Source organism: Symphalangus syndactylus, chromosome 4, assembly GCF_028878055.3.
Source record: "Symphalangus syndactylus isolate Jambi chromosome 4, NHGRI_mSymSyn1-v2.1_pri, whole genome shotgun sequence".
NCBI classification, from domain to species: Eukaryota; Metazoa; Chordata; class Mammalia; order Primates; family Hylobatidae; genus Symphalangus; species Symphalangus syndactylus.
The window spans coordinates 11,516,960-11,536,990 of NC_072426.2; positions in this window are offsets into that span (position 1 = coordinate 11,516,960).

The window sequence follows — 20,031 nt, forward strand, 5'->3', positions numbered from 1 at the left end:
ACCTTACTTTTGATTGAGCCTTTCTGAAACACTCTTTCTGTAGAAACTGCAATTGGACATTCTGAGCGCTAAGAGGCCTCTATGGGGAAAAATAATATCTTCAAATAAAAACTACACAGAAGCATTGTGTGAAACTTATTTCTGATATGTTCATTAAGCTAACAGAGTTAAACCATACTTTTGATTGCGCAGTTCTGAACACTCTTTCTGTAGAAAATGCAAGTGGACATTCGGAGCGCTAAGAGGGTAATAGTGGAAAAAGGAATATATTCAAATATAAACTACACAGTAGCATTCTGTGAAAATTCTTTCTGTTCTGTGCATTCAACTAACACAGTTGAACCTTACTTTTGATTGAGCCGTTCAGAAACACTCTTTCTGTAGAAACTGCAATTGGACATGCTAAGCGCTAAGAGGCCTACATTGGGAAAAAGAATATCTTCAAATAAAAACTACACAGATGCATTCTGTGAAACTTATTTCTGATCTGTAAATTCAGTTAACAGAGATAAAACATATTTTTGATTGAGCAGTTATGAAACACTCTTTTTGTAGAAAACGCAAGTGGAGATTCGGAGCGCTAAGAGGGTAATAGTGGAAAAAGGAATGTCTTCAAATATAAACTACACAGAATCATTCGGTGAAACTTCTTTCTGATCTGTGCATTCAGCTAACAGAGTTAAACCATACATTTGATTGAGCAGATCTGAACACTCTTTCTGTAGAAAATGCAACTGGACATTTGGAGCGCTAAGACGTAGTAGTGGAAAAACGAATATATTCAAATATAAACTACACAGAAGCATTCTGTGAAACTTCTTTCTGATCTGAGCATTCAGCTAACAGAGTTAAACCATACTTTTGATTGAGCAGTTTTGAAACACTCTGTCTGTAGAAAATGCAACTGGACATTCGTAGCGCTAAGTGGGTAATAGTGGAAAAAAGAATATGTTCAAATATAAACTACACAGAAGCATTGTATGAAACTTCTTTCTGTTCTGTGCATTCAACTAACAGAGTTGAACCTTACTTTTGATTGAGCCGTTCTGAAACACTCTTTCTGTAGAAACTGCAATTGGACATTCTGAGCGCTAAGAGGCCTATATTGGGAAAAAGAATGTCTACAAATAAAAACTACACAGAAGAATTGTGTGAAACTTCTTTCTGTTCTGTTTGTTCAACTAAAAGGGTTGAACCTTAGTTTTGATTGAGCCATTCTGAAACACTCTTTCTGTAGAAAATGCAAGTGGAGATTCGGAGCGCTAAGAGGGTAATAGTGGAAAAAGGAATGTCTCCAAATATAAACTACACAGAATCATTCTGTGAAACTTCTTTCTGATCTGTGCATTCAGCTAACAGTGTTAAACCATACTTTTGATTGAGCAGATCTGAACACTCTTTCTGTAGAAAATGCAGCTGGACATTTGGAGCGCTAAGAGAGTAGTAGTGGAAAAAGGAATATATTCAAATATAAACTCCACAGAAGCATTCTGTGAAACTTCTTTCTGATCTGAGCATTCAGCTAACGGAGTTAAACCATACTTTTGATTGAGCAGTTTTGAAACACTCTGTCTGTAGAAAATGCAACTGGACATTCGAAGCGCTAAGTTGGTAATAGTGGAAAAAAGAATATGTTCAAATATAAACTACACAGAAACATTGTATGAAACTACTTTCTGTTCTGTGCATTCAACTAACAGAGTTGAACCTTACTTTTGATTGAGCCTTTCTGAAACACTCTTTCTGTAGAAACTGCAATTGGACATTCTGAGCGCTAAGAGGCCTATATTGGGAAAAATAATATCTTCAAATAAAAACTACACAGAAGCATTGTGTGAAACTTATTTCGGATATGTTCATTAAGCTAACAGAGTTAAACCATACTTTTGATTGCGCAGTTCTGAATACTCTTTCTGTAGAAAATGCAAGTGGACATTCGGAGCGTTAAGAGGGTAATAGTGGAAAAAGGAATATATTCAAATATAAACTACACAGTAGCATTCTGTGAAAATTCTTTCTGTTCTGTGCATTCAACTAACAGAGTTGAACCTTACTTTTGATTGAGCCGTTCTGAAACACTCTTTCTGTAGAAACTGCAATTGGACATGCTAAGCGCTAAGAGGCCTACATTGGGAAAAATAATATCTTCAAATAAAAACTACACAGATGCATTCTGTGAAACTTATTTCTGATCTGTAAATTCAGTTAACAGAGATAAAACATATTTTTGATTGAGCAGTTATGAAACACTCTTTTTGTAGAAAATGCAAGTGGAGATTCGGAGCGCTAAGGGGGTAATAGTGGAAAAAGGAATGTCTTCAAATATAAACTACACAGAATCATTCGGTGAAACTTCTTTCTAATCTGTGCATTCAGCTAACAGAGTTAAACCATACTTATGATTGAGCAGATCTGAACACTCTTTCTGTAGAAAATGCAACTGGACATTTGGAGCGCTAAGAGCGTAGTAGTGGAAAAAGGAATATATTCAAATATAAACTCCACAGAAGCATTCTGTGAAACTTCTTTCTGATCTGAGCATTCAGCTAACAGAGTTAAACCATACTTTTGATTGAGCAGTTTTGAAAAACTCTGTCTGTAGAAAATGCAACTGGACATTCGTAGCGCTAAGTGGGTAATATTGGAAAAAAGAATATGTTCAAATATAAACTACACAGAAGCATTGTATGAAACTTCTTTCTGTTCTGTGCCTTCAACTAACATAGTTGAACCTTACTTTTGATTGAGCCGTTCTGAAACACTCTTTCTGTAGAAACTGCAATTGGACATTCTGAGCGCTAAGGGGCCTATATTGGGAAAAAGAATGTCTACAAATAAAAACTACACAGAAGAATTGTGTGAAACTTCTTTCTGTTCTGTTTGTTCAACTAAAAGATTTGAACCTTAGTTTTGATTGAGCCGTTCTGAAACACTCTTTCTGTAGAACATGCAAGTGGAGATTCGGAGCGCTAAGAGGGTAATAGTGGAAAAAGGAATGTCTCCAAATATAAACTACACAGAATCATTCTGTGAAACTTCTTTCTGATCTGTGCATTCAGCTAACAGAGTTACACCATACTTTTGATTGAGCAGATCTGAACACTCTTTCTGTAGAAAATGCAACTGGACATTTGGAGCGCTAAGAGAGTAGTAGTGGAAAAAGGAATATATTCAAATATAAACTACACAGAAGCATTCTGTGAAACTTCTTTCTGATCTGAGCATTCAGCTAACAGAGTTAAACCATACTTTTGATTGAGCAGTTTTGAAACACTCTGTCTGTAGAAAATGCAACTGGACATTCGTAGCGCTAAGTGGGTAATAGTGGAAAAAAGAATATGTTCAAATATAAACTACACAGAAACATTGTATGAAACTACTTTCTGTTCTGTGCATTCAACTAACAGAGTTGAACCTTACTTTTGATTGAGCCGTTATGAAACACTCTTTCTGTAGAAACTGCAATTGGACATTCTGAGCGCTAGGAGGCCTATATTGGGAAAAAGAATGTCTACAAATAAAAACTACACAGAAGAATTGTGTGAAACTTCTTTCTGTTCTGTTTGTTCAACTAAAAGAATTGAACCTTAGTTTTGATTGAGCCGTTCTGAAACACTCTTTCTGTAGAAAATGCAAGTGGAGATTCGGAGCGCTAAGAGGGTAATAGTGGAAAAACGAATGTCTCCAAATATAAACTACACAGAATCATTCTGTGAAACTTCTTTCTGATCTGTGCATTCAGCTAACAGAGTTAAACCATACTTTTGATTGAGCAGATCTGAACACTCTTTCTGTAGAAAATGCAACTGGACATTTGGAGCGCTAAGAGAGTAGTAGTGGAAAAAGGAATATATTCAAATATAAACTACACAGAAGCATTCTGTGAAACTACTTTCTGATCTGAGCATTCAGCTAACAGAGTTAAACCATACTTTTGATTGAGCAGTTTTGAAACACTCTGTCTGTAGAAAATGCAACTGGACATTCTTAGCGCTAAGTGGGTAATAGTGCAAAAAAGAATATATTCAAATATAAACGACACAGAAGCATTGTATGAAACTTCTTTCTGTTCTGTGCATTCAACTAACAGAGTTGAACCTTACTTTTGATTGAGCCGTTCTGAAACAATCTTTCTGTAGAAACTGCAATTGGACAGTCTGAGCGCTAGGAGGCCTATATTGGGAAAAAGAATGTCTACAAATAAAAACTACACAGAAGAATTGTGTGAAACTTCTTTCTGTTCTGTTTGTTCAACTAAAAGAGTTGAACCTTTGTTTTGATTGAGCCGTTCTGAAACACTCTTTCTGTAGAAAATGCAAGTGGAGATTCGGAGCGCTAAGAGGGTAATAGTGGAAAAATGTATGTCTCCAAATATAAACTACACAGAATTATACTGTGAAAATTCTTTCTGATCTCTGCATTCAGCTAACAGAGTTAAACCATACTTTTGATTGAGCAGATCTGAACACTCTTTCTGTAGAAAATGCAACTGGACTTTTGGAGCCCTAAGAGAGTAGTAGTGGAAAAAGGAATATATTCAAATATAAACTACACAGAAGCCTTCTGTGAAACTTCTTTCTGATCTGAGCATTCAGCTAACAGAGTTAAACCATACTTTTGATTGAGCAGTTTTGAAACACTCTGTCTGTAGAAAATGCAACTGGACATTCGTAGCGCTAAGTGGGTAATAGTGGAAAAAAGAGTATGTTCAAATATAAACTACACAGAAGCATTGTATGAAACTTCTTTCTGTTCTGTGCATTCAACTAACAGAGTTGAACCTTACTTTTGATTGAGCCTTTCTGAAACACTCTTTCTGTAGAAACTGCAATTGGACATTCTGAGCGCTAAGAGGCCTCTATGGGGAAAAATAATATCTTCAAATAAAAACTACACAGAAGCATTGTGTGAAACTTATTTCTGATATGTTCATTAAGCTAACAGAGTTAAACCATACTTTTGATTGCGCAGTTCTGAACACTCTTTCTGTAGAAAATGCAAGTGGACATTCGGAGCGCTAAGAGGGTAATAGTGGAAAAAGGAATATATTCAAATATAAACTACACAGTAGCATTCTGTGAAAATTCTTTCTGTTCTGTGCATTCAACTAACAGAGTTGAACCTTACTTTTGATTGAGCCGTTCAGAAACACTCTTTCTGTAGAAACTGCAATTGGACATGCTAAGCGCTAAGAGGCCTACATTGGGAAAAAGAATATCTTCAAATAAAAACTACACAGATGCATTCTGTGAAACTTATTTCTGATCTGTAAATTCAGTTAACAGAGATAAAACATATTTTTGATTGAGCAGTTATGAAACACTCTTTTTGTAGAAAACGCAAGTGGAGATTCGGAGCGCTAAGAGGGTAATAGTGGAAAAAGGAATGTCTTCAAATATAAACTACACAGAATCATTCGGTGAAACTTCTTTCTGATCTGTGCATTCAGCTAACAGAGTTAAACCATACTTTTGATTGAGCAGATCTGAACACTCTTTCTGTAGAAAATGCAACTGGACATTTGGAGCGCTAAGACGTAGTAGTGGAAAAACGAATATATTCAAATATAAACTACACAGAAGCATTCTGTGAAACTTCTTTCTGATCTGAGCATTCAGCTAACAGAGTTAAACCATACTTTTGATTGAGCAGTTTTCAAACACTCTGTCTGTAGAAAATGCAACTGGACATTGGTAGCGCTAAGTGGGTAATAGTGGAAAAAATAATATGTTCAAATATAAACTACACAGAAGCATTGTATGAAACTTCTTTCTGTTCTGTGCATTCAACTAACAGAGTTGAACCTTACTTTTTATTGAGCCGTTATGAAACACTCTTTCTGTAGAAACTGCAATTGGACATTCTGAGCGCTAGGAGGCCTATATTGGGAAAAAGAATGTCTACAAATAAAAACTACACAGAAGAATTGTGTGAAACTTCTTTCTGTTCTGTTTGTTCAAATAAAATAGTTGAACCTTAGTTTTGATTGAGCCGTTCTGAAACACTCTTTCTGTAGAAAATGCAAGTGGAGATTCGGAGCGCTAAGAGGGTAATAGTGGAAAAAGGAATGTCTCCAAATATAAACTACACAGAATCATTCTGTGAAACTTCTTTCTGATCTGTGCATTCAGCTAACAGAGTTAAACCATACTTTTGATTGAGCAGATCTGAACACTCTTTCTGTAGAAAATGCAACTGGACATTTAGAGCGCTAAGAGCATAGTAGTGGAAAAAGAATATATTCAAATATAAACTACACAGAAGCATTCTGTGAAACTTCTTTCTGATCTGAGCATTCAGCTAACAGAGTTAAACCATACTTTTGATTGAGCAGTTTTGAAACACTCTGTCTGTAGAAAATGCAACTGGACATTCGTAGCGCTAAGTGGGTAATAGTGGAAAAAAGAATATGTTCAAATATAAACTACACAGAAACATTGTATGAAACTACTTTCTGTTCTGTGCATTCAACTAACAGAGTTGAACCTTACTTTTGATTGAACCTTTCTGAAACACTCTTTCTGTAGAAACTGCAATTGGACATTCTGAGCGCTAAGAGGCCTCTATTGGGAAAAATAATATCTTCAAATAAAAACTACACAGAAGCATTGTGTGAAACTTATTTCTGATATGTTCATTAAGCTAACAGAGTTAAACCATACTTTTGATTGCGCAGTTCTGAACACTCTTTCTGTAGAAAATGCAAGTGGACATTCGGAGCGCTAAGAGGGTAATAGTGGAAAAAGGAATATATTCAAATATAAACTACACAGTAGCATTCTGTGAAAATTCTTTCTGTTCTGTGCATTCAACTAACAGAGTTGAACCTTACTTTTGATTGAGCCGTTCTGAAACACTCTTTCTGTAGAAACTGCAATTGGACATGCTAAGCGCTAAGAGGCCTACATTTGGAAAAAGAATATCTTCAAATAAAAACTACACAGATGCATTCTGTGAAACTTATTTCTGATCTGTAAATTCAGTTAACAGAGATAAAACATATTTTTGATTGAGCAGTTATGAAACACTCTTTTTGTAGAAAACGCAAGTGGAGATTCGGAGCGCTAAGAGGGTAATAGTGGAAAAAGGAATGTCTTCAAATATAAACTACACAGAATCATTCGGTGAAACTTCTTTCTGATCTGTGCATTCAGCTAACAGAGTTAAACCATACTTTTGATTGAGCAGATCTGAACACTATTTCTGTGGAAAATGCAACTGGACATTTGGAGCGCTAAGAGCGTAGTAGTGCAAAAAGGAATATATTCAAATATAAACTACACAGAAGCATTCTGTGAAACTTCTTTCTGATCTGAGCATTCAGCTAACAGAGTTAAACCATACTTTTGATTGAGCAGTTTTGAAACACTCTGTCTGTAGAAAATGCAACTGGACATTCGTAGCGCTAAGTGGGTAATAGTGGAAAAAAGAATATGTTCAAATATAAACTACACAGAAACATTGTATGAAACTTCTTTCTGTTCTGTGCATTCAACTAACAGAGTTGAAAATTACTTTTGATTGAGCCGTTATGAAACACTCTTTCTGTAGAAACTGCAATTGGACATTCTGAGCGCTAGGAGGCCTATATTGGGAAAAAGAATGTCTACAAATAAAAACTACACAGAAGAATTGTGTGAAACTTCTTTCTGTTCTGTTTGTTCAACTAAAAGAGTTGAACCTTAGTTTTGATTGAGCCGTTCTGAAACACTCTTTCTGTAGAAAATGCAAGTGGAGATTCGGAGCGCTAAGAGGGTAATAGTGGAAAAAGGAATGTCTCCAAATATAAACTACACAGAATCATTCTGTGAAACTTCTTTCTGATCTGTGCATTCAGCTAACAGAGTTAAACCATACTTTTGATTGAGCAGATCTGAACACTCTTTCTGTAGAAAATGCAACTGGACATTTGGAGCGCTAAGAGAGTAGTAGTGGAAAAAGGAATATATTCAAATATAAACTACACAGAAGCATTCTGTGAAACTTCTTTCTGATCTGAGCATTCAGCTAACAGAGTTAAACCATACTTTTGATTGAGCAGTTTTGAAACACTCTGTCTGTAGAAAATGCAACTGGACATTCGTAGCGCTAAGTGGGTAATAGTGGAAAAAAGAATATGTTCAAATATAAACTACACAGAAGCATTGTATGAAACTTCTTTCTGTTCTGTGCATTCAACTAACAGAGTTGAACCTTACTTTTGATTGAGCCGTTCTGAAACACTCTTTCTGTAGAAACTGCAATTGGACATTCTGAGCGCTAGGAGGCCTATATTGGGAAAAAGAATGTCTACAAATAAAAACTACACAGAAGAATTGTGTGAAACTTCTTTCTGTTCTGTTTGTTCAACTAAAAGTGTTGAACCTTAGTTTTGATTGAGCCGTTCTGAAACACTCTTTCTGTAGAAAATGCAAGTGGAGATTCGGAGCGCTAAGAGGGTAATAGTGGAAAAAGGAATGTCTCCAAATATAAACTACACAGAATTATTCTGTGAAACTTCTTTCTGATCTGTGCATTCAGCTAACAGAGTTAAACCATACTTTTGATTGAGCAGATCTGAACACTCTTTCTGTAGAAAATGCAACTGGACCTTTGGAGCGCTAAGAGAGTAGTAGTGGAAAAAGCAATATATTCAAATATAAACTACACAGAAGCATTCTGTGAAACTTCTTTCTGATGTGAGCATTCAGCTAACAGAGTTAAACCATACTTTTGATTGAGCAGTTTTGAAACACTCTGTCTGTAGAAAATGCAACTGGACATTCGTAGCGCTAAGTGGGTAATAGTGGAAAAAAGAATATGTTCAAATATAAACTACACAGAAGCATTGAATGAAACTCCTTTCTGTTCTGTGCATTCAACTAACAGAGTTGAACCTTACATTTGATTGAGCCTTTCTGAAACACTCTTTCTGTAGAAACTGCAATTGGACATTCTGAGCGCTAAGCGGCCTCTATTGCGAAAAATAATATCTTCAAATAAAAACTACACAGAAGCATTGTGTGAAACTTATTTCTGATATGTTCATTAAGCTAACAGAGTTAAACCATACTTTTGATTGCGCAGTTCTGAACACTCTTTCTGTAGAAAATGCAAGTGGACATTCGGAGCGCTAAGAGGGTAATAGTGGAAAAAGGAATATATTCAAATATAAACTACACAGTAGCATTCTGTGAAAATTCTTTCTGTTCTGTGCATTCAACTAACAGAGTTGAACCTTACTTTTGATTGAGCCGTTCTGAAACACTCTTTCTGTAGAAACTGCAATTGGACATGCTAAGCGCTAAGAGGCCTACATTTGGAAAAAGAATATCTTCAAATAAAAACTACACAGATGCATTCTGTGAAACTTATTTCTGATCTGTAAATTCAGTTAACAGAGATAAAACATATTTTTGATTGAGCAGTTATGAAACACTCTTTTTGTAGAAAACGCAAGTGGAGATTCGGAGCGCTAAGAGGGTAATAGTGGAAAAAGGAATGTCTTCAAATATAAACTACACAGAATCATTCGGTGAAACTTCTTTCTGATCTGTGCATTCAGCTAACAGAGTTAAACCATACTTTTGATTGAGCAGATCTGAACACTATTTCTGTAGAAAATGCAACTGGACATTTGGAGCGCTAAGAGCGTAGTAGTGCAAAAAGGAATATATTCAAATATAAACTACACAGAAGCATTCTGTGAAACTTCTTTCTGATCTGAGCATTCAGCTAACAGAGTTAAACCATACTTTTGATTGAGCAGTTTTGAAACACTCTGTCTGTAGAAAATGCAACTGGACATTCGTAGCGCTAAGTGGGTAATAGTGGAAAAAAGAATATGTTCAAATATAAACTACACAGAAACATTGTATGAAACTTCTTTCTGTTCTGTGCATTCAACTAACAGAGTTGAACCTTACTTTTGATTGAGCCGTTATGAAACACTGTTTCTGTAGAAACTGCAATTGGACATTCTGAGCGCTAGGAGGCCTATATTGGGAAAAAGAATGTCTACAAATAAAAACTACACAGAAGAATTGTGTGAAACTTCTTTCTGTTCTGTTTGTTCAACTAAAAGAGTTGAACCTTAGTTTTGATTGAGCCGTTCTGAAACACTCTTTCTGTAGAAAATGCAAGTGGAGATTCGGAGCGCTAAGAGGGTAATAGTGGAAAAAGGAATGTCTCCAAATATAAACTACACAGAATCATTCTGTGAAACTTCTTTCTGATCTGTGCATTCAGCTAACAGAGTTAAACCATACTTTTGATTGAGCAGATCTGAACACTCTTTCTGTAGAAAATGCAACTGGACATTTGGAGCGCTAAGAGAGTAGTAGTGGAAAAAGGAATATATTCAAATATAAACTACACAGAAGCATTCTGTGAAACTACTTTCTGATCTGAGCATTCAGCTAACAGAGTTAAACCATACTTTTGATTGAGCAGTTTTGAAAAACTCTGTCTGTAGAAAATGCAACTGGACATTCTTAGCGCTAAGTGGGTAATAGTGGAAAAAAGAATATGTACAAATATAAACTACACAGAAGCATTGTATGAAACTTCTTTCTGTTCTGTGCATTCAACTAACAGAGTTGAACCTTACTTTTGATTGAGCCGTTCTGAAACACTCTTTTTGTAGAAACTGCAATTGGACATTCTGAGTGCTAGGAGGCCTATATTGGGAAAAAGAATGTTTACAAATAAAAACTACACAGAAGAATTGTGTGAAACTTCTTTCTGTACTGTTTGTTCAACTAAAAGAGTTGAACCTTACTTTTGAATGAGCCGTTCTGAAACACTCTTTCTGTAGAAAATGCAAGTGGAGATTCGGAGCGCTAAGAGGGTAATAGTGGAAAAAGGAATGTCTCCAAATATAAACTACACAGAGTCATTCTGTGAAACTTCTTTCTTATCTGTGCATTCAGCTAACAGAGTTAAACCATACTTTTGATTGAGCAGATCTGAACACTCTTTCTGTAGAAAATGCAACTGGACATTTGGAGCGCTAAGAGAGTACTAGTGGAAAAAGGAATATATTCAAATATAAACTACACAGAAGCATTCTGTGAAACTTCTTTCTGATCTGAGCATTCAGCTAACAGAGTTAAACCATACTTTTGATTGTGCAGTTTTGAAACACTCTGTCTGTAGAAAATGCAACTGGACATTCGTAGCGCTAAGTGGGTAATAGTGGAGAAAAGAATATGTTCAAATATAAACTACACAGAAGCATTGTATGAAACTTCTTTCTGTTCTGTGCATTCAACTAACAGAGTTGAACCTTACTTTTGATTGAGCCATTCTGAAACACTCTTTCTCTAGAAACTGCAATTGGACATTCTGAGCGCTAGGAGGCCTATATTGGGAAAAAGAATGTCTACAAATAAAAACTACACAGAAGAATTGTGTGAAACTTCTTTCTGTTCTGTTTGTTCAACTAAAAGAGTTGAACCTTAGTTTTGATTGAGCCGTTCTGAAACACTCTTCCTGTAGAAAATGCAAGTGGAGATTCGGAGCGCTAAGAGGGTAATAGTGGAAAAAGAATGTCTCCAAATATAAACTACACAGAATTATTCGGTGAAACTTCTTTCTGATCTGTGCATTCAGCTAACAGAGTTAAACCATACTTTTGATTGAGCTGATCTGAACACTCTTTCTGTAGAAAATGCAACTGTACATTTGGAGCGCTAAGAGAGTAGTAGTGGAAAAAGGAATATATTCGAATATAAACTACACAGAAGCATTCTGTGAAACTTCTTTCTGATCTGAGCATTCAGCTAACAGAGTTAAACCATACTTTTGATTGAGCAGTTTTGAAACACTCCGTCTGTAGAAAATGCAACTGGACATTCGTAGCGCTAAGTGGGTAATAGTGGAAAAAAGAATATGTTCAAATATAAACTACACAGAAGCATTCTATGAAACTTCTTTCTGTTCTGTGCATTCAACTAACAGAGTTGAACCATACTTTTGATTGAGCCGTTCTGAAACACTCTTTCTGTAGAAACTGCAATTGGACATTCTGAGCGCTAGGAGGCCTATATTGGGAAAAAGAATGTCTACAAATAAAAACTACACAGAAGAATTGTGTGAAACTTCTTTCTGTTCTGTTTGTTCAACTAAAAGAGTTGAACCTTACTTTTGAATGAGCCGTTCTGAAACACTCTTTCTGTAGAAAATGCAAGTGGAGATTCGGAGCGCTAAGAGGGTAATAGTGGAAAAAGGAATGTCTCCAAATATAAACTACACAGAGTCATTCTGTGAAACTTCTTTCTGATCTGTGCATTCAGCTAACAGAGTTAAACCATACTTTTGATTGAGCAGATCTGAACACTCTTTCTGTAGAAAATGCAACTGGACATTTGGAGCGCTAAGAGAGTACTAGTGGAAAAAGTAATATATTCAAATATAAACTACACAGAAGCATTCTGTGAAACTTCTTTCTGATCTGAGCATTCAGCTAACAGAGTTAAACCATACTTTTGATTGAGCAGTTTTGAAACACTCTGTCTGTAGAAAATGCAACTGGACATTCGTAGCGCTAAGTGGGTAATAGTGGAAAAAAGAATATGTTCAAATATAAACTACACAGAAGCATTGTATGAAACTCCTTTCTGTTCTGTGCATTCAACTAACAGAGTTGAACCTTACATTTGATTGAGCCTTTCTGAAACACTCTTTCTGTAGAAACTGCAATTGGACATTCTGAGCGCTAAGAGGCCTCTATTGCGAAAAATAATATCTTCAAATAAAAACTACACAGAAGCATTGTGTGAAACTTATTTCTGATATGTTCATTAAGCTAACAGAGTTAAACCATACTTTTGATTGCGCAGTTCTGAACACTCTTTCTGTAGAAAATGCAAGTGGACATTCGTAGCGCTAATTGTGTAATAGTGGAAAAAAGAATATGTTCAAATATAAACTACACAGAAGCATTGTATGAAACTTCTTTCTGTTCTGTGCATTCAACTAACAGAGTTGAACCTTACTTTTGATTGAGCCGTTCTGAAACACTCTTTCTGTAGAAACTGCAATTGGACATTCTGAGCGCTAAGAGGCCTATATTGGGAAAAAGAATGTCTACAAATAAAAACTACACAGAAGAATTGTGTGAAACTTCTTTCTGTTCTGTTTGTTCAACTAAAAGAGTTGAACCTTAGTTTTGATTGAGCCGTTCTGAAACACTCTTTCTGAAGAAAATGCAAGTGGAGATTCGGAGCGCTAAGAGGGTAATAGTGGAAAAAGGAATGTCTCCAAATATAAACTACACAGAATTATTCTGTGAAACTTCTTTCTGATCTGTGCATTCAGCTAACAGAGTTAAACCATACTTTTGATTGAGCAGATCTGAACACCCTTTCTGTAGAAAATGCAACTGGACATTTGGAGCGCTAAGAGAGTAGTAGTGGAAAAAGGAATATATTCAAATATAAACTACACAGAAGCATTCTGTGAAACTTCTTTCTGATCTGAGCATTCAGCTAACAGAGTTAAACCATACTTTTGATTGAGCAGTTTTGAAACACTCTGTCTGTAGAAAATGCAACTGGACATTCGTAGCGCTAAGTGGGTAATAGTGGAAAAAAGAATATGTTCAAATATAAACTACACAGAAGCATTGTATGAAACTTCTTTCTGTTCTGTGCATTCAACTAACAGAGTTGAACCTTACTTTTGATTGAGCCTTTCTGAAACACTCTATCTGTAGAAACTGCAATTGGACATTCTGAGCGCTAAGAGGCCTATATTGGGAAAAATATTATCTTCAAATAAAAACTACACAGAAGCATTGTGTGAAACTTATTTCTGATATGTTCATTAAGCTAACAGAGTTAAACCATACTTTTGATTGCGCAGTTCTGAACACTCTTTCTGTAGAAAATGCAAGTGGACATTTGGAGCGCTAAGAGGGTAATAGTGGAAAAAGGAATATATTCAAATATAAACTACACAGTAGCATTCTGTGAAAATTCTTTCTGTTCTGTGCATTCAACTAACAGATTTGAACCTTACTTTTGATTGAGCCGTTCTGATACACTCTTTCTGTAGATACTGCAATTGGACATGCTAAGCGCTAAGAGGCCTACATTGGGAAAAATAATATCTTCAAATAAAAACTACACAGATGCATTCTGTGAAACTTATTTCTGATCTGTAAATTCAGTTAACAGAGATAAAATATATTTTTGATTGAGCAGTTATGAAACACTCTTTTTGTAGAAAATTCAAGTGGAGATTCGGAGCGCTAAGAGGGTAATAGTGGAAAAAGGAATGTCTTCAAATATAAACTACACAGAATCATTCTGTGAAGCTTCTTTCTCATCTGTGCATTCAGCTAACAGATTTAAACCGTACTTTTGATTGAGCAGATCTGAACACTCTTTCTGTAGAAAATGCAACTGGACATTTGGAGCGCTAAGAGCGTAGTAGTGGAAAAAGGAATATATTCAAATATAAACTACACAGAAGCATTCTGTGAAACTTCTTTCTGATCTGAGCATTCAGCTAACAGAGTTAAAACATACTTTTGTTTGAGCAGTTTTGAAACACTCTGTCTGTAGAAAATGCAACTGGACATTCGTAGCGCTAAGTGGGTAATAGTGGAAAAAAGAATATGTTCAAATATAAACTACACAGAAGCATTGTATGAAACTTCTTTCTGTTCTGTGAATTCAACTAACAGAGTTGAACCTTACTTTTGATTGAGCCGTTCTGAAACACTCTTTCTGTAGAAACTGCAATTGGACATTCTGAGCGCTAGGAGGCCTATATTGGGAAAAAGAATGTCTACAAATAAAAACTACACAGAAGAATTGTGTGAAACTTCTTTCTGTTCTGTTTGTTCAACTAAAAGAGTTGAAACTTACTTTTGCATGAGCCGTTCTGAAACACTCTTTCTGTAGAAAATGCAAGTGGAGATTCGGAGCGCTAAGAGGGTAATAGTGGAAAAAGGAATGTCTCCAAATATAAACTACACAGAGTCATTCTGTGAAACTTCTTTCTTATCTGTGCATTCAGCTAACAGAGTTAAACCATACTTTTGATTGAGCAGATCTGAACACTCTTTCTGTAGAAAATGCAACTGGACATTTGGAGCGCTAAGAGAGTACTAGTGGAAAAAGTAATATATTCAAATATAAACTACACAGAAGCATTCTGTGAAACTTCTTTCTGATCTGAGCATTCAGCTAACAGAGTTAAACCATACTTTTGATTGAGCAGTTTTGAAACACTCTGTCTGTAGAAAATGCAACTGGACATTCGTAGCGCTAAGTGGGTAATAGTGGAGAAAAGAATATGTTCAAATATAAACTACACAGAAGCATTGTATGAAACTTCTTTCTGTTCTGTGCATTCAACTAACAGAGTTGAACCTTACTTTTGATTGAGCCATTCTGAAACACTCTTTCTGTAGAAACTGCAATTGGACATTCTGAGCGCTAGGAGGCCTATATTGGGAAAATGAATGTCTACAAATAAAAACTACAGAGAAGAATTGTGTGAAACTTCTTTCTGTTCTGTTTGTTCAACTAAAAGAGTTGAACCTTAGTTTTGATTGAGCCGTTCTGAAACACTCTTTCTGTAGAAAATGCAAGTGGAGATTCGGAGCGCTAAGAGGGTAATAGTGGAAAAAGAATGTCTCCAAATATAAACTACACAGAATTATTCGGTGAAACTTCTTTCTGATCTGTGCATTCAGCTAACAGAGTTAAACCATACTTTTGATTGAGCTGATCTGAACACTCTTTCTGTAGAAAATGCAACTGGACATTTGGAGCGCTAAGAGAGTAGTAGTGGAAAAAGGAATATATTCGAATATAAACTACACAGAAGCATTTTCTGAAACTTCTTTCTGATCTGAGCATTCAGCTAACAGAGTTAAAACATACTTTTGATTGAGCAGTTTTGAAACACTCTGTCTGTAGAAAATGCAACTGGACATTCGTAGCGCTAATTGGGTAATAGTGGAAAAAAGAATATGTTCAAATATAAACTACACAGAAGCATTGTATGAAACTTTTTTCTGTTCTGTGCATTCAACTAACAGAGTTGAACCTTACTTTTGATTGAGCCGTTCTGAAACACTCTTTCTGTAGAAACTGCAATTGGACATTCTGAGCGCTAGGAGGCCTATATTGGGAAAAAGAATGTCTAAAAATAAAAACTACAGAGAAGAATTGTGTGAAACTTCTTTCTGTTCTGTTTGTTCAACTAAAAGCGTTGAACCTTAGTTTTGATTGAGCCGTTCTGAGAAACTCTTTCTGTAGAAAATGCAAGTGGAGATTTGGAGCGCTAAGAGGGTAATAGTGGAAAAAGGAATGTCTCCAAATATAAACTACACAGAATCATTCTGTGAAACTTCTTTCTGATCTGTGCATTCAGCTAACAGAGTTAAACCATACTTTTGATAGAGCAGATCTGAACTCTCTTTCTGTAGAAAATGCAACTGGACATTTGGAGCGCTAAGAGAGTAGTAGTGGAAAAAGGAATATATTCAAATATAAACTACACAGAAGCATTCTGTGAAACTTCTTTCTGATCTGAGCATTCAGCTAACAGAGTTAAACCATACTTTTGATTGAGCAGTTTTGAAACACTCTGTCTGTAGAAAAAGCAACTGGACATTCGTAGCGCTAAGTGGGTAATAGTGGAAAAAATAATATGTTCAAATATAAACTACACAGAAGCATTGTATGAAACTACTTTCTGTTCTGTGCATTCAACTAACAGAGTTGAACCTTACTTTTGATTGAGCCTTTCTGAAACACTCTTTCTGTAGAAATTGCAGTTGGACATTCTGAGCGCTAAGAGGCCTCTATTGGGAAAAATAATATCTTCAAATAAAAACTACACAGAAGCATTGTGTGAAACTTATTTCTGATATGTTCATTAAGCTAACAGAGTTAAACCATACTTTTGATTGCGCAGTTCTGAACACTCTTTCTGTAGAAAATGCAAGTGGACATTCGGAGCGCTAAGAGGGTAATAGTGGAAAAAGGAATATATTCAAATATAAACTACACAGTAGCATTCTGTGAAAATTCTTTCTGTTCTGTGCATTCAACTAACAGAGTTGAACCTTACTTTTGATTGAGCCGTTCTGAAACACTCTTTCTGTAGAAACTGCAATTTTACATGCTAAGCGCTAAGAGGCCTACATTGGGAAAAAGAATATCTTCAAATAAAAACTACACAGATGCATTCTGTGAAACTTATTTCTGATCTGTAAATTCAGTTAACAGAGATAAAGCATATTTTTGATTGAGCAGTTATGAAACACTCTTTTTGTAGAAAATGCAAGTGGAGATTCGGAGCGCTAAGAGGGTAATAGTGGAAAAAGGAATATCTTCAAATATAAACTACACAGAATCATTCGGTGAAACTTCTTTCTGATCTGTGCATTCAACTAACAGAGTTGAACCTTACTTTTGATTGAGCCGTTCTGAAACACTCTTTCTGTAGAAACTGCAATTGGACATTCTGAGCGCTAGGAGGCCTATATTGGGAAAAAGAATGTCTACAAATAAAAACTACAGAGAAGAATTGTGTGAAACTACTTTCTGTTCTGTTTCTTCAACTAAAAGAGTTGAACCTTAGTTTTGAATGAGCCGTTCTGAGAAACTCTTTCTGTAGAAAATGCAAGTGGAGATTTGGAGCGCTAAGAGGGTAATAGTGGAAAAAGGAATGTCTCCAAATATAAACTACACAGAATCATTCTGTGAAACTTCTTTCTGATCTGTGCATTCAGCTAACAGAGTTAAACCATACTTTTGATAGAGCAGATCTGAACACTCTTTCTGTAGAAAATGCAACTGGACATTTGGAGCGCTAAGAGAGTAGTAGTGGAAAAAGGAATATATTCAAATATAAACTACACAGAAGCATTCTGTGAAACTTCTTTCTGATCTGAGCATTCAGCTAACAGAGTTAAACCATACTTTTGATTGAGCAGTTTTGAAACACTCTGTCTGTAGAAAGTGCAACTGGACATTCGTAGCGCTAAGTGGGTAATAGTGGAAAAAAGAATATGTTCAAATATAAACTACACAGAAGCATTGTATGAAACTACTTTCTGTTCTGTGCATTCAACTAACAGAGTTGAACCTTACTTTTGATTGAGCCTTTCTGAAACACTCTTTCTGTAGAAACTGCAATTGGACATTCTGAGCGCTAAGAGGCCTCTATTGGGAAAAATAATATCTTCAAATAAAAACTACACAGAAGCATTGTGTGAAACTTATTTCTGATATGTTCATTAAGCTAACAGAGTTAAACCATACTTTTGATTGCGCAGTTCTGAACACTCTTTCTGTAGAAAATGCAAGTGGACATTCGGAGCGCTAAGAGGGTAATAGTGGAAAAAGGAATATATTCAAATATAAACTACACAGTAGCATTCTGTGAAAATTCTTTCTGTTCTGTGCATTCAACTAACAGATTTGAACCTTACTTTTGATTGAGCCGTTCTGAAACACTCTTTCTGTAGAAACTGCAATTGGACATGCTAAGAGCTAAGAGGCCTACATTGGGAAAAAGAATATCTTCAAATAAAAACTACACAGATGCATTCTGTGAAACTTATTTCTGATCTGTAAATTCAGTTAACAGAGATAAAGCATATTTTTGATTGAGCAGTTATGAAACACTCTTTTTGTAGAAAATGCAAGTGGAGATTCGGAGCGCTAAGAGGGTAATAGTGGAAAAAGGAATGTCTTCAAATATAAACTACACAGAATCATTCGGTGAAACTTCTTTCTGATCTCTGCATTCAGCTAACAGAGTTAAACCATACTTTTGATTGAGCAGATCTGAACACTCTTTCTGTAGAAAATGCAACTGGACATTTGGAGCGCTAAGAGCGTAGTAGTGGAAAAAGGAATATATTCAAATATAAACTACACAGAAGCATTCTGTGAAACTTCTTTCTGATCTGAGCATTCAGCTAACAGAATTAAACCATACTTTTGATTGAGCAGTTTTGAAACACTCTGTCTGTAGAAAATGCAACTGGACATTCGTAGCGCTAAGTGGGTAATAGTGGAAAAAAGAATATGTTCAAATATAAACTACACAGAAGCATTTTATGAAACTTCTTTCTGTTCTGTGCATTCAACTAACAGAGTTGAACCTTACTTTTGATTGAGCCGTTCTGAAACACTCTTTCTGTAGAAACTGCAATTGGACATTCTGAGCGCTAAGAGGCCTATATTGGGAAAAAGAATGTCTACAAATAAAAACTACACAGAAGAATTGTGTGAAACTACTTTCTGTTCTGTTTGTTCAACTAAAAGAGTTGAACCTTAGTTTTGATTGAGCCGTTCTGAAACACTCTTTCTGTAGAAATTGCAAGTGGAGATTCGGAGCGCTAAGAGGGTAATAGTGGAAAAAGGAATGTCTCCAAATATAAACTACACAGAATCATTCTGTGAAACTTCTTTCTTATCTGTGCTTTCAGCTAACAGAGTTAAACCATACTTTTGATTGAGCAGTTTTGAAACACTCTGTCTGTAGAAAATGCACCTGGACATTTGTAGCGCTAAGTGGGTAATAGTGGAAAAAAGAATATTTTCAAATATAAACTACACAGAAGCATTGTATGAAACTTCTTTCTGTTCTTTGCATTCAAATAACAGAGTTGAACCTTACTTTTGATTGAGCCGTTCTGAAACACTCTTTCTGTAGAAACTGTAATTGGACATTCTGAGCGCTAAGAGGCCTATATTGGGAAAAAGAATGTCTACAAATAAAAACTACACAGAAGAATTGTGTGAAACATCTTTCTGTTCTGTTTGTTCAACTAAAAGAGTTGAACCTTAGTTTTGATTGAGCCGTTCTGAAACACTCTTTCTGTAGAAACTGCAATTGGACATGCTAAGCGCTAAGAGGCCTACATTGGGAAAAAGAATATCTTCAAATAAAAACTACACAGATGCATTCTGTGAAACTTATTTCTGATCTGTAAATTCAGTTAACAGAGATAAAACATATTTTTGATTGAGCAGTTATGAAACACTCTTTTTGTAGAAAATGCAAGTGGAGATT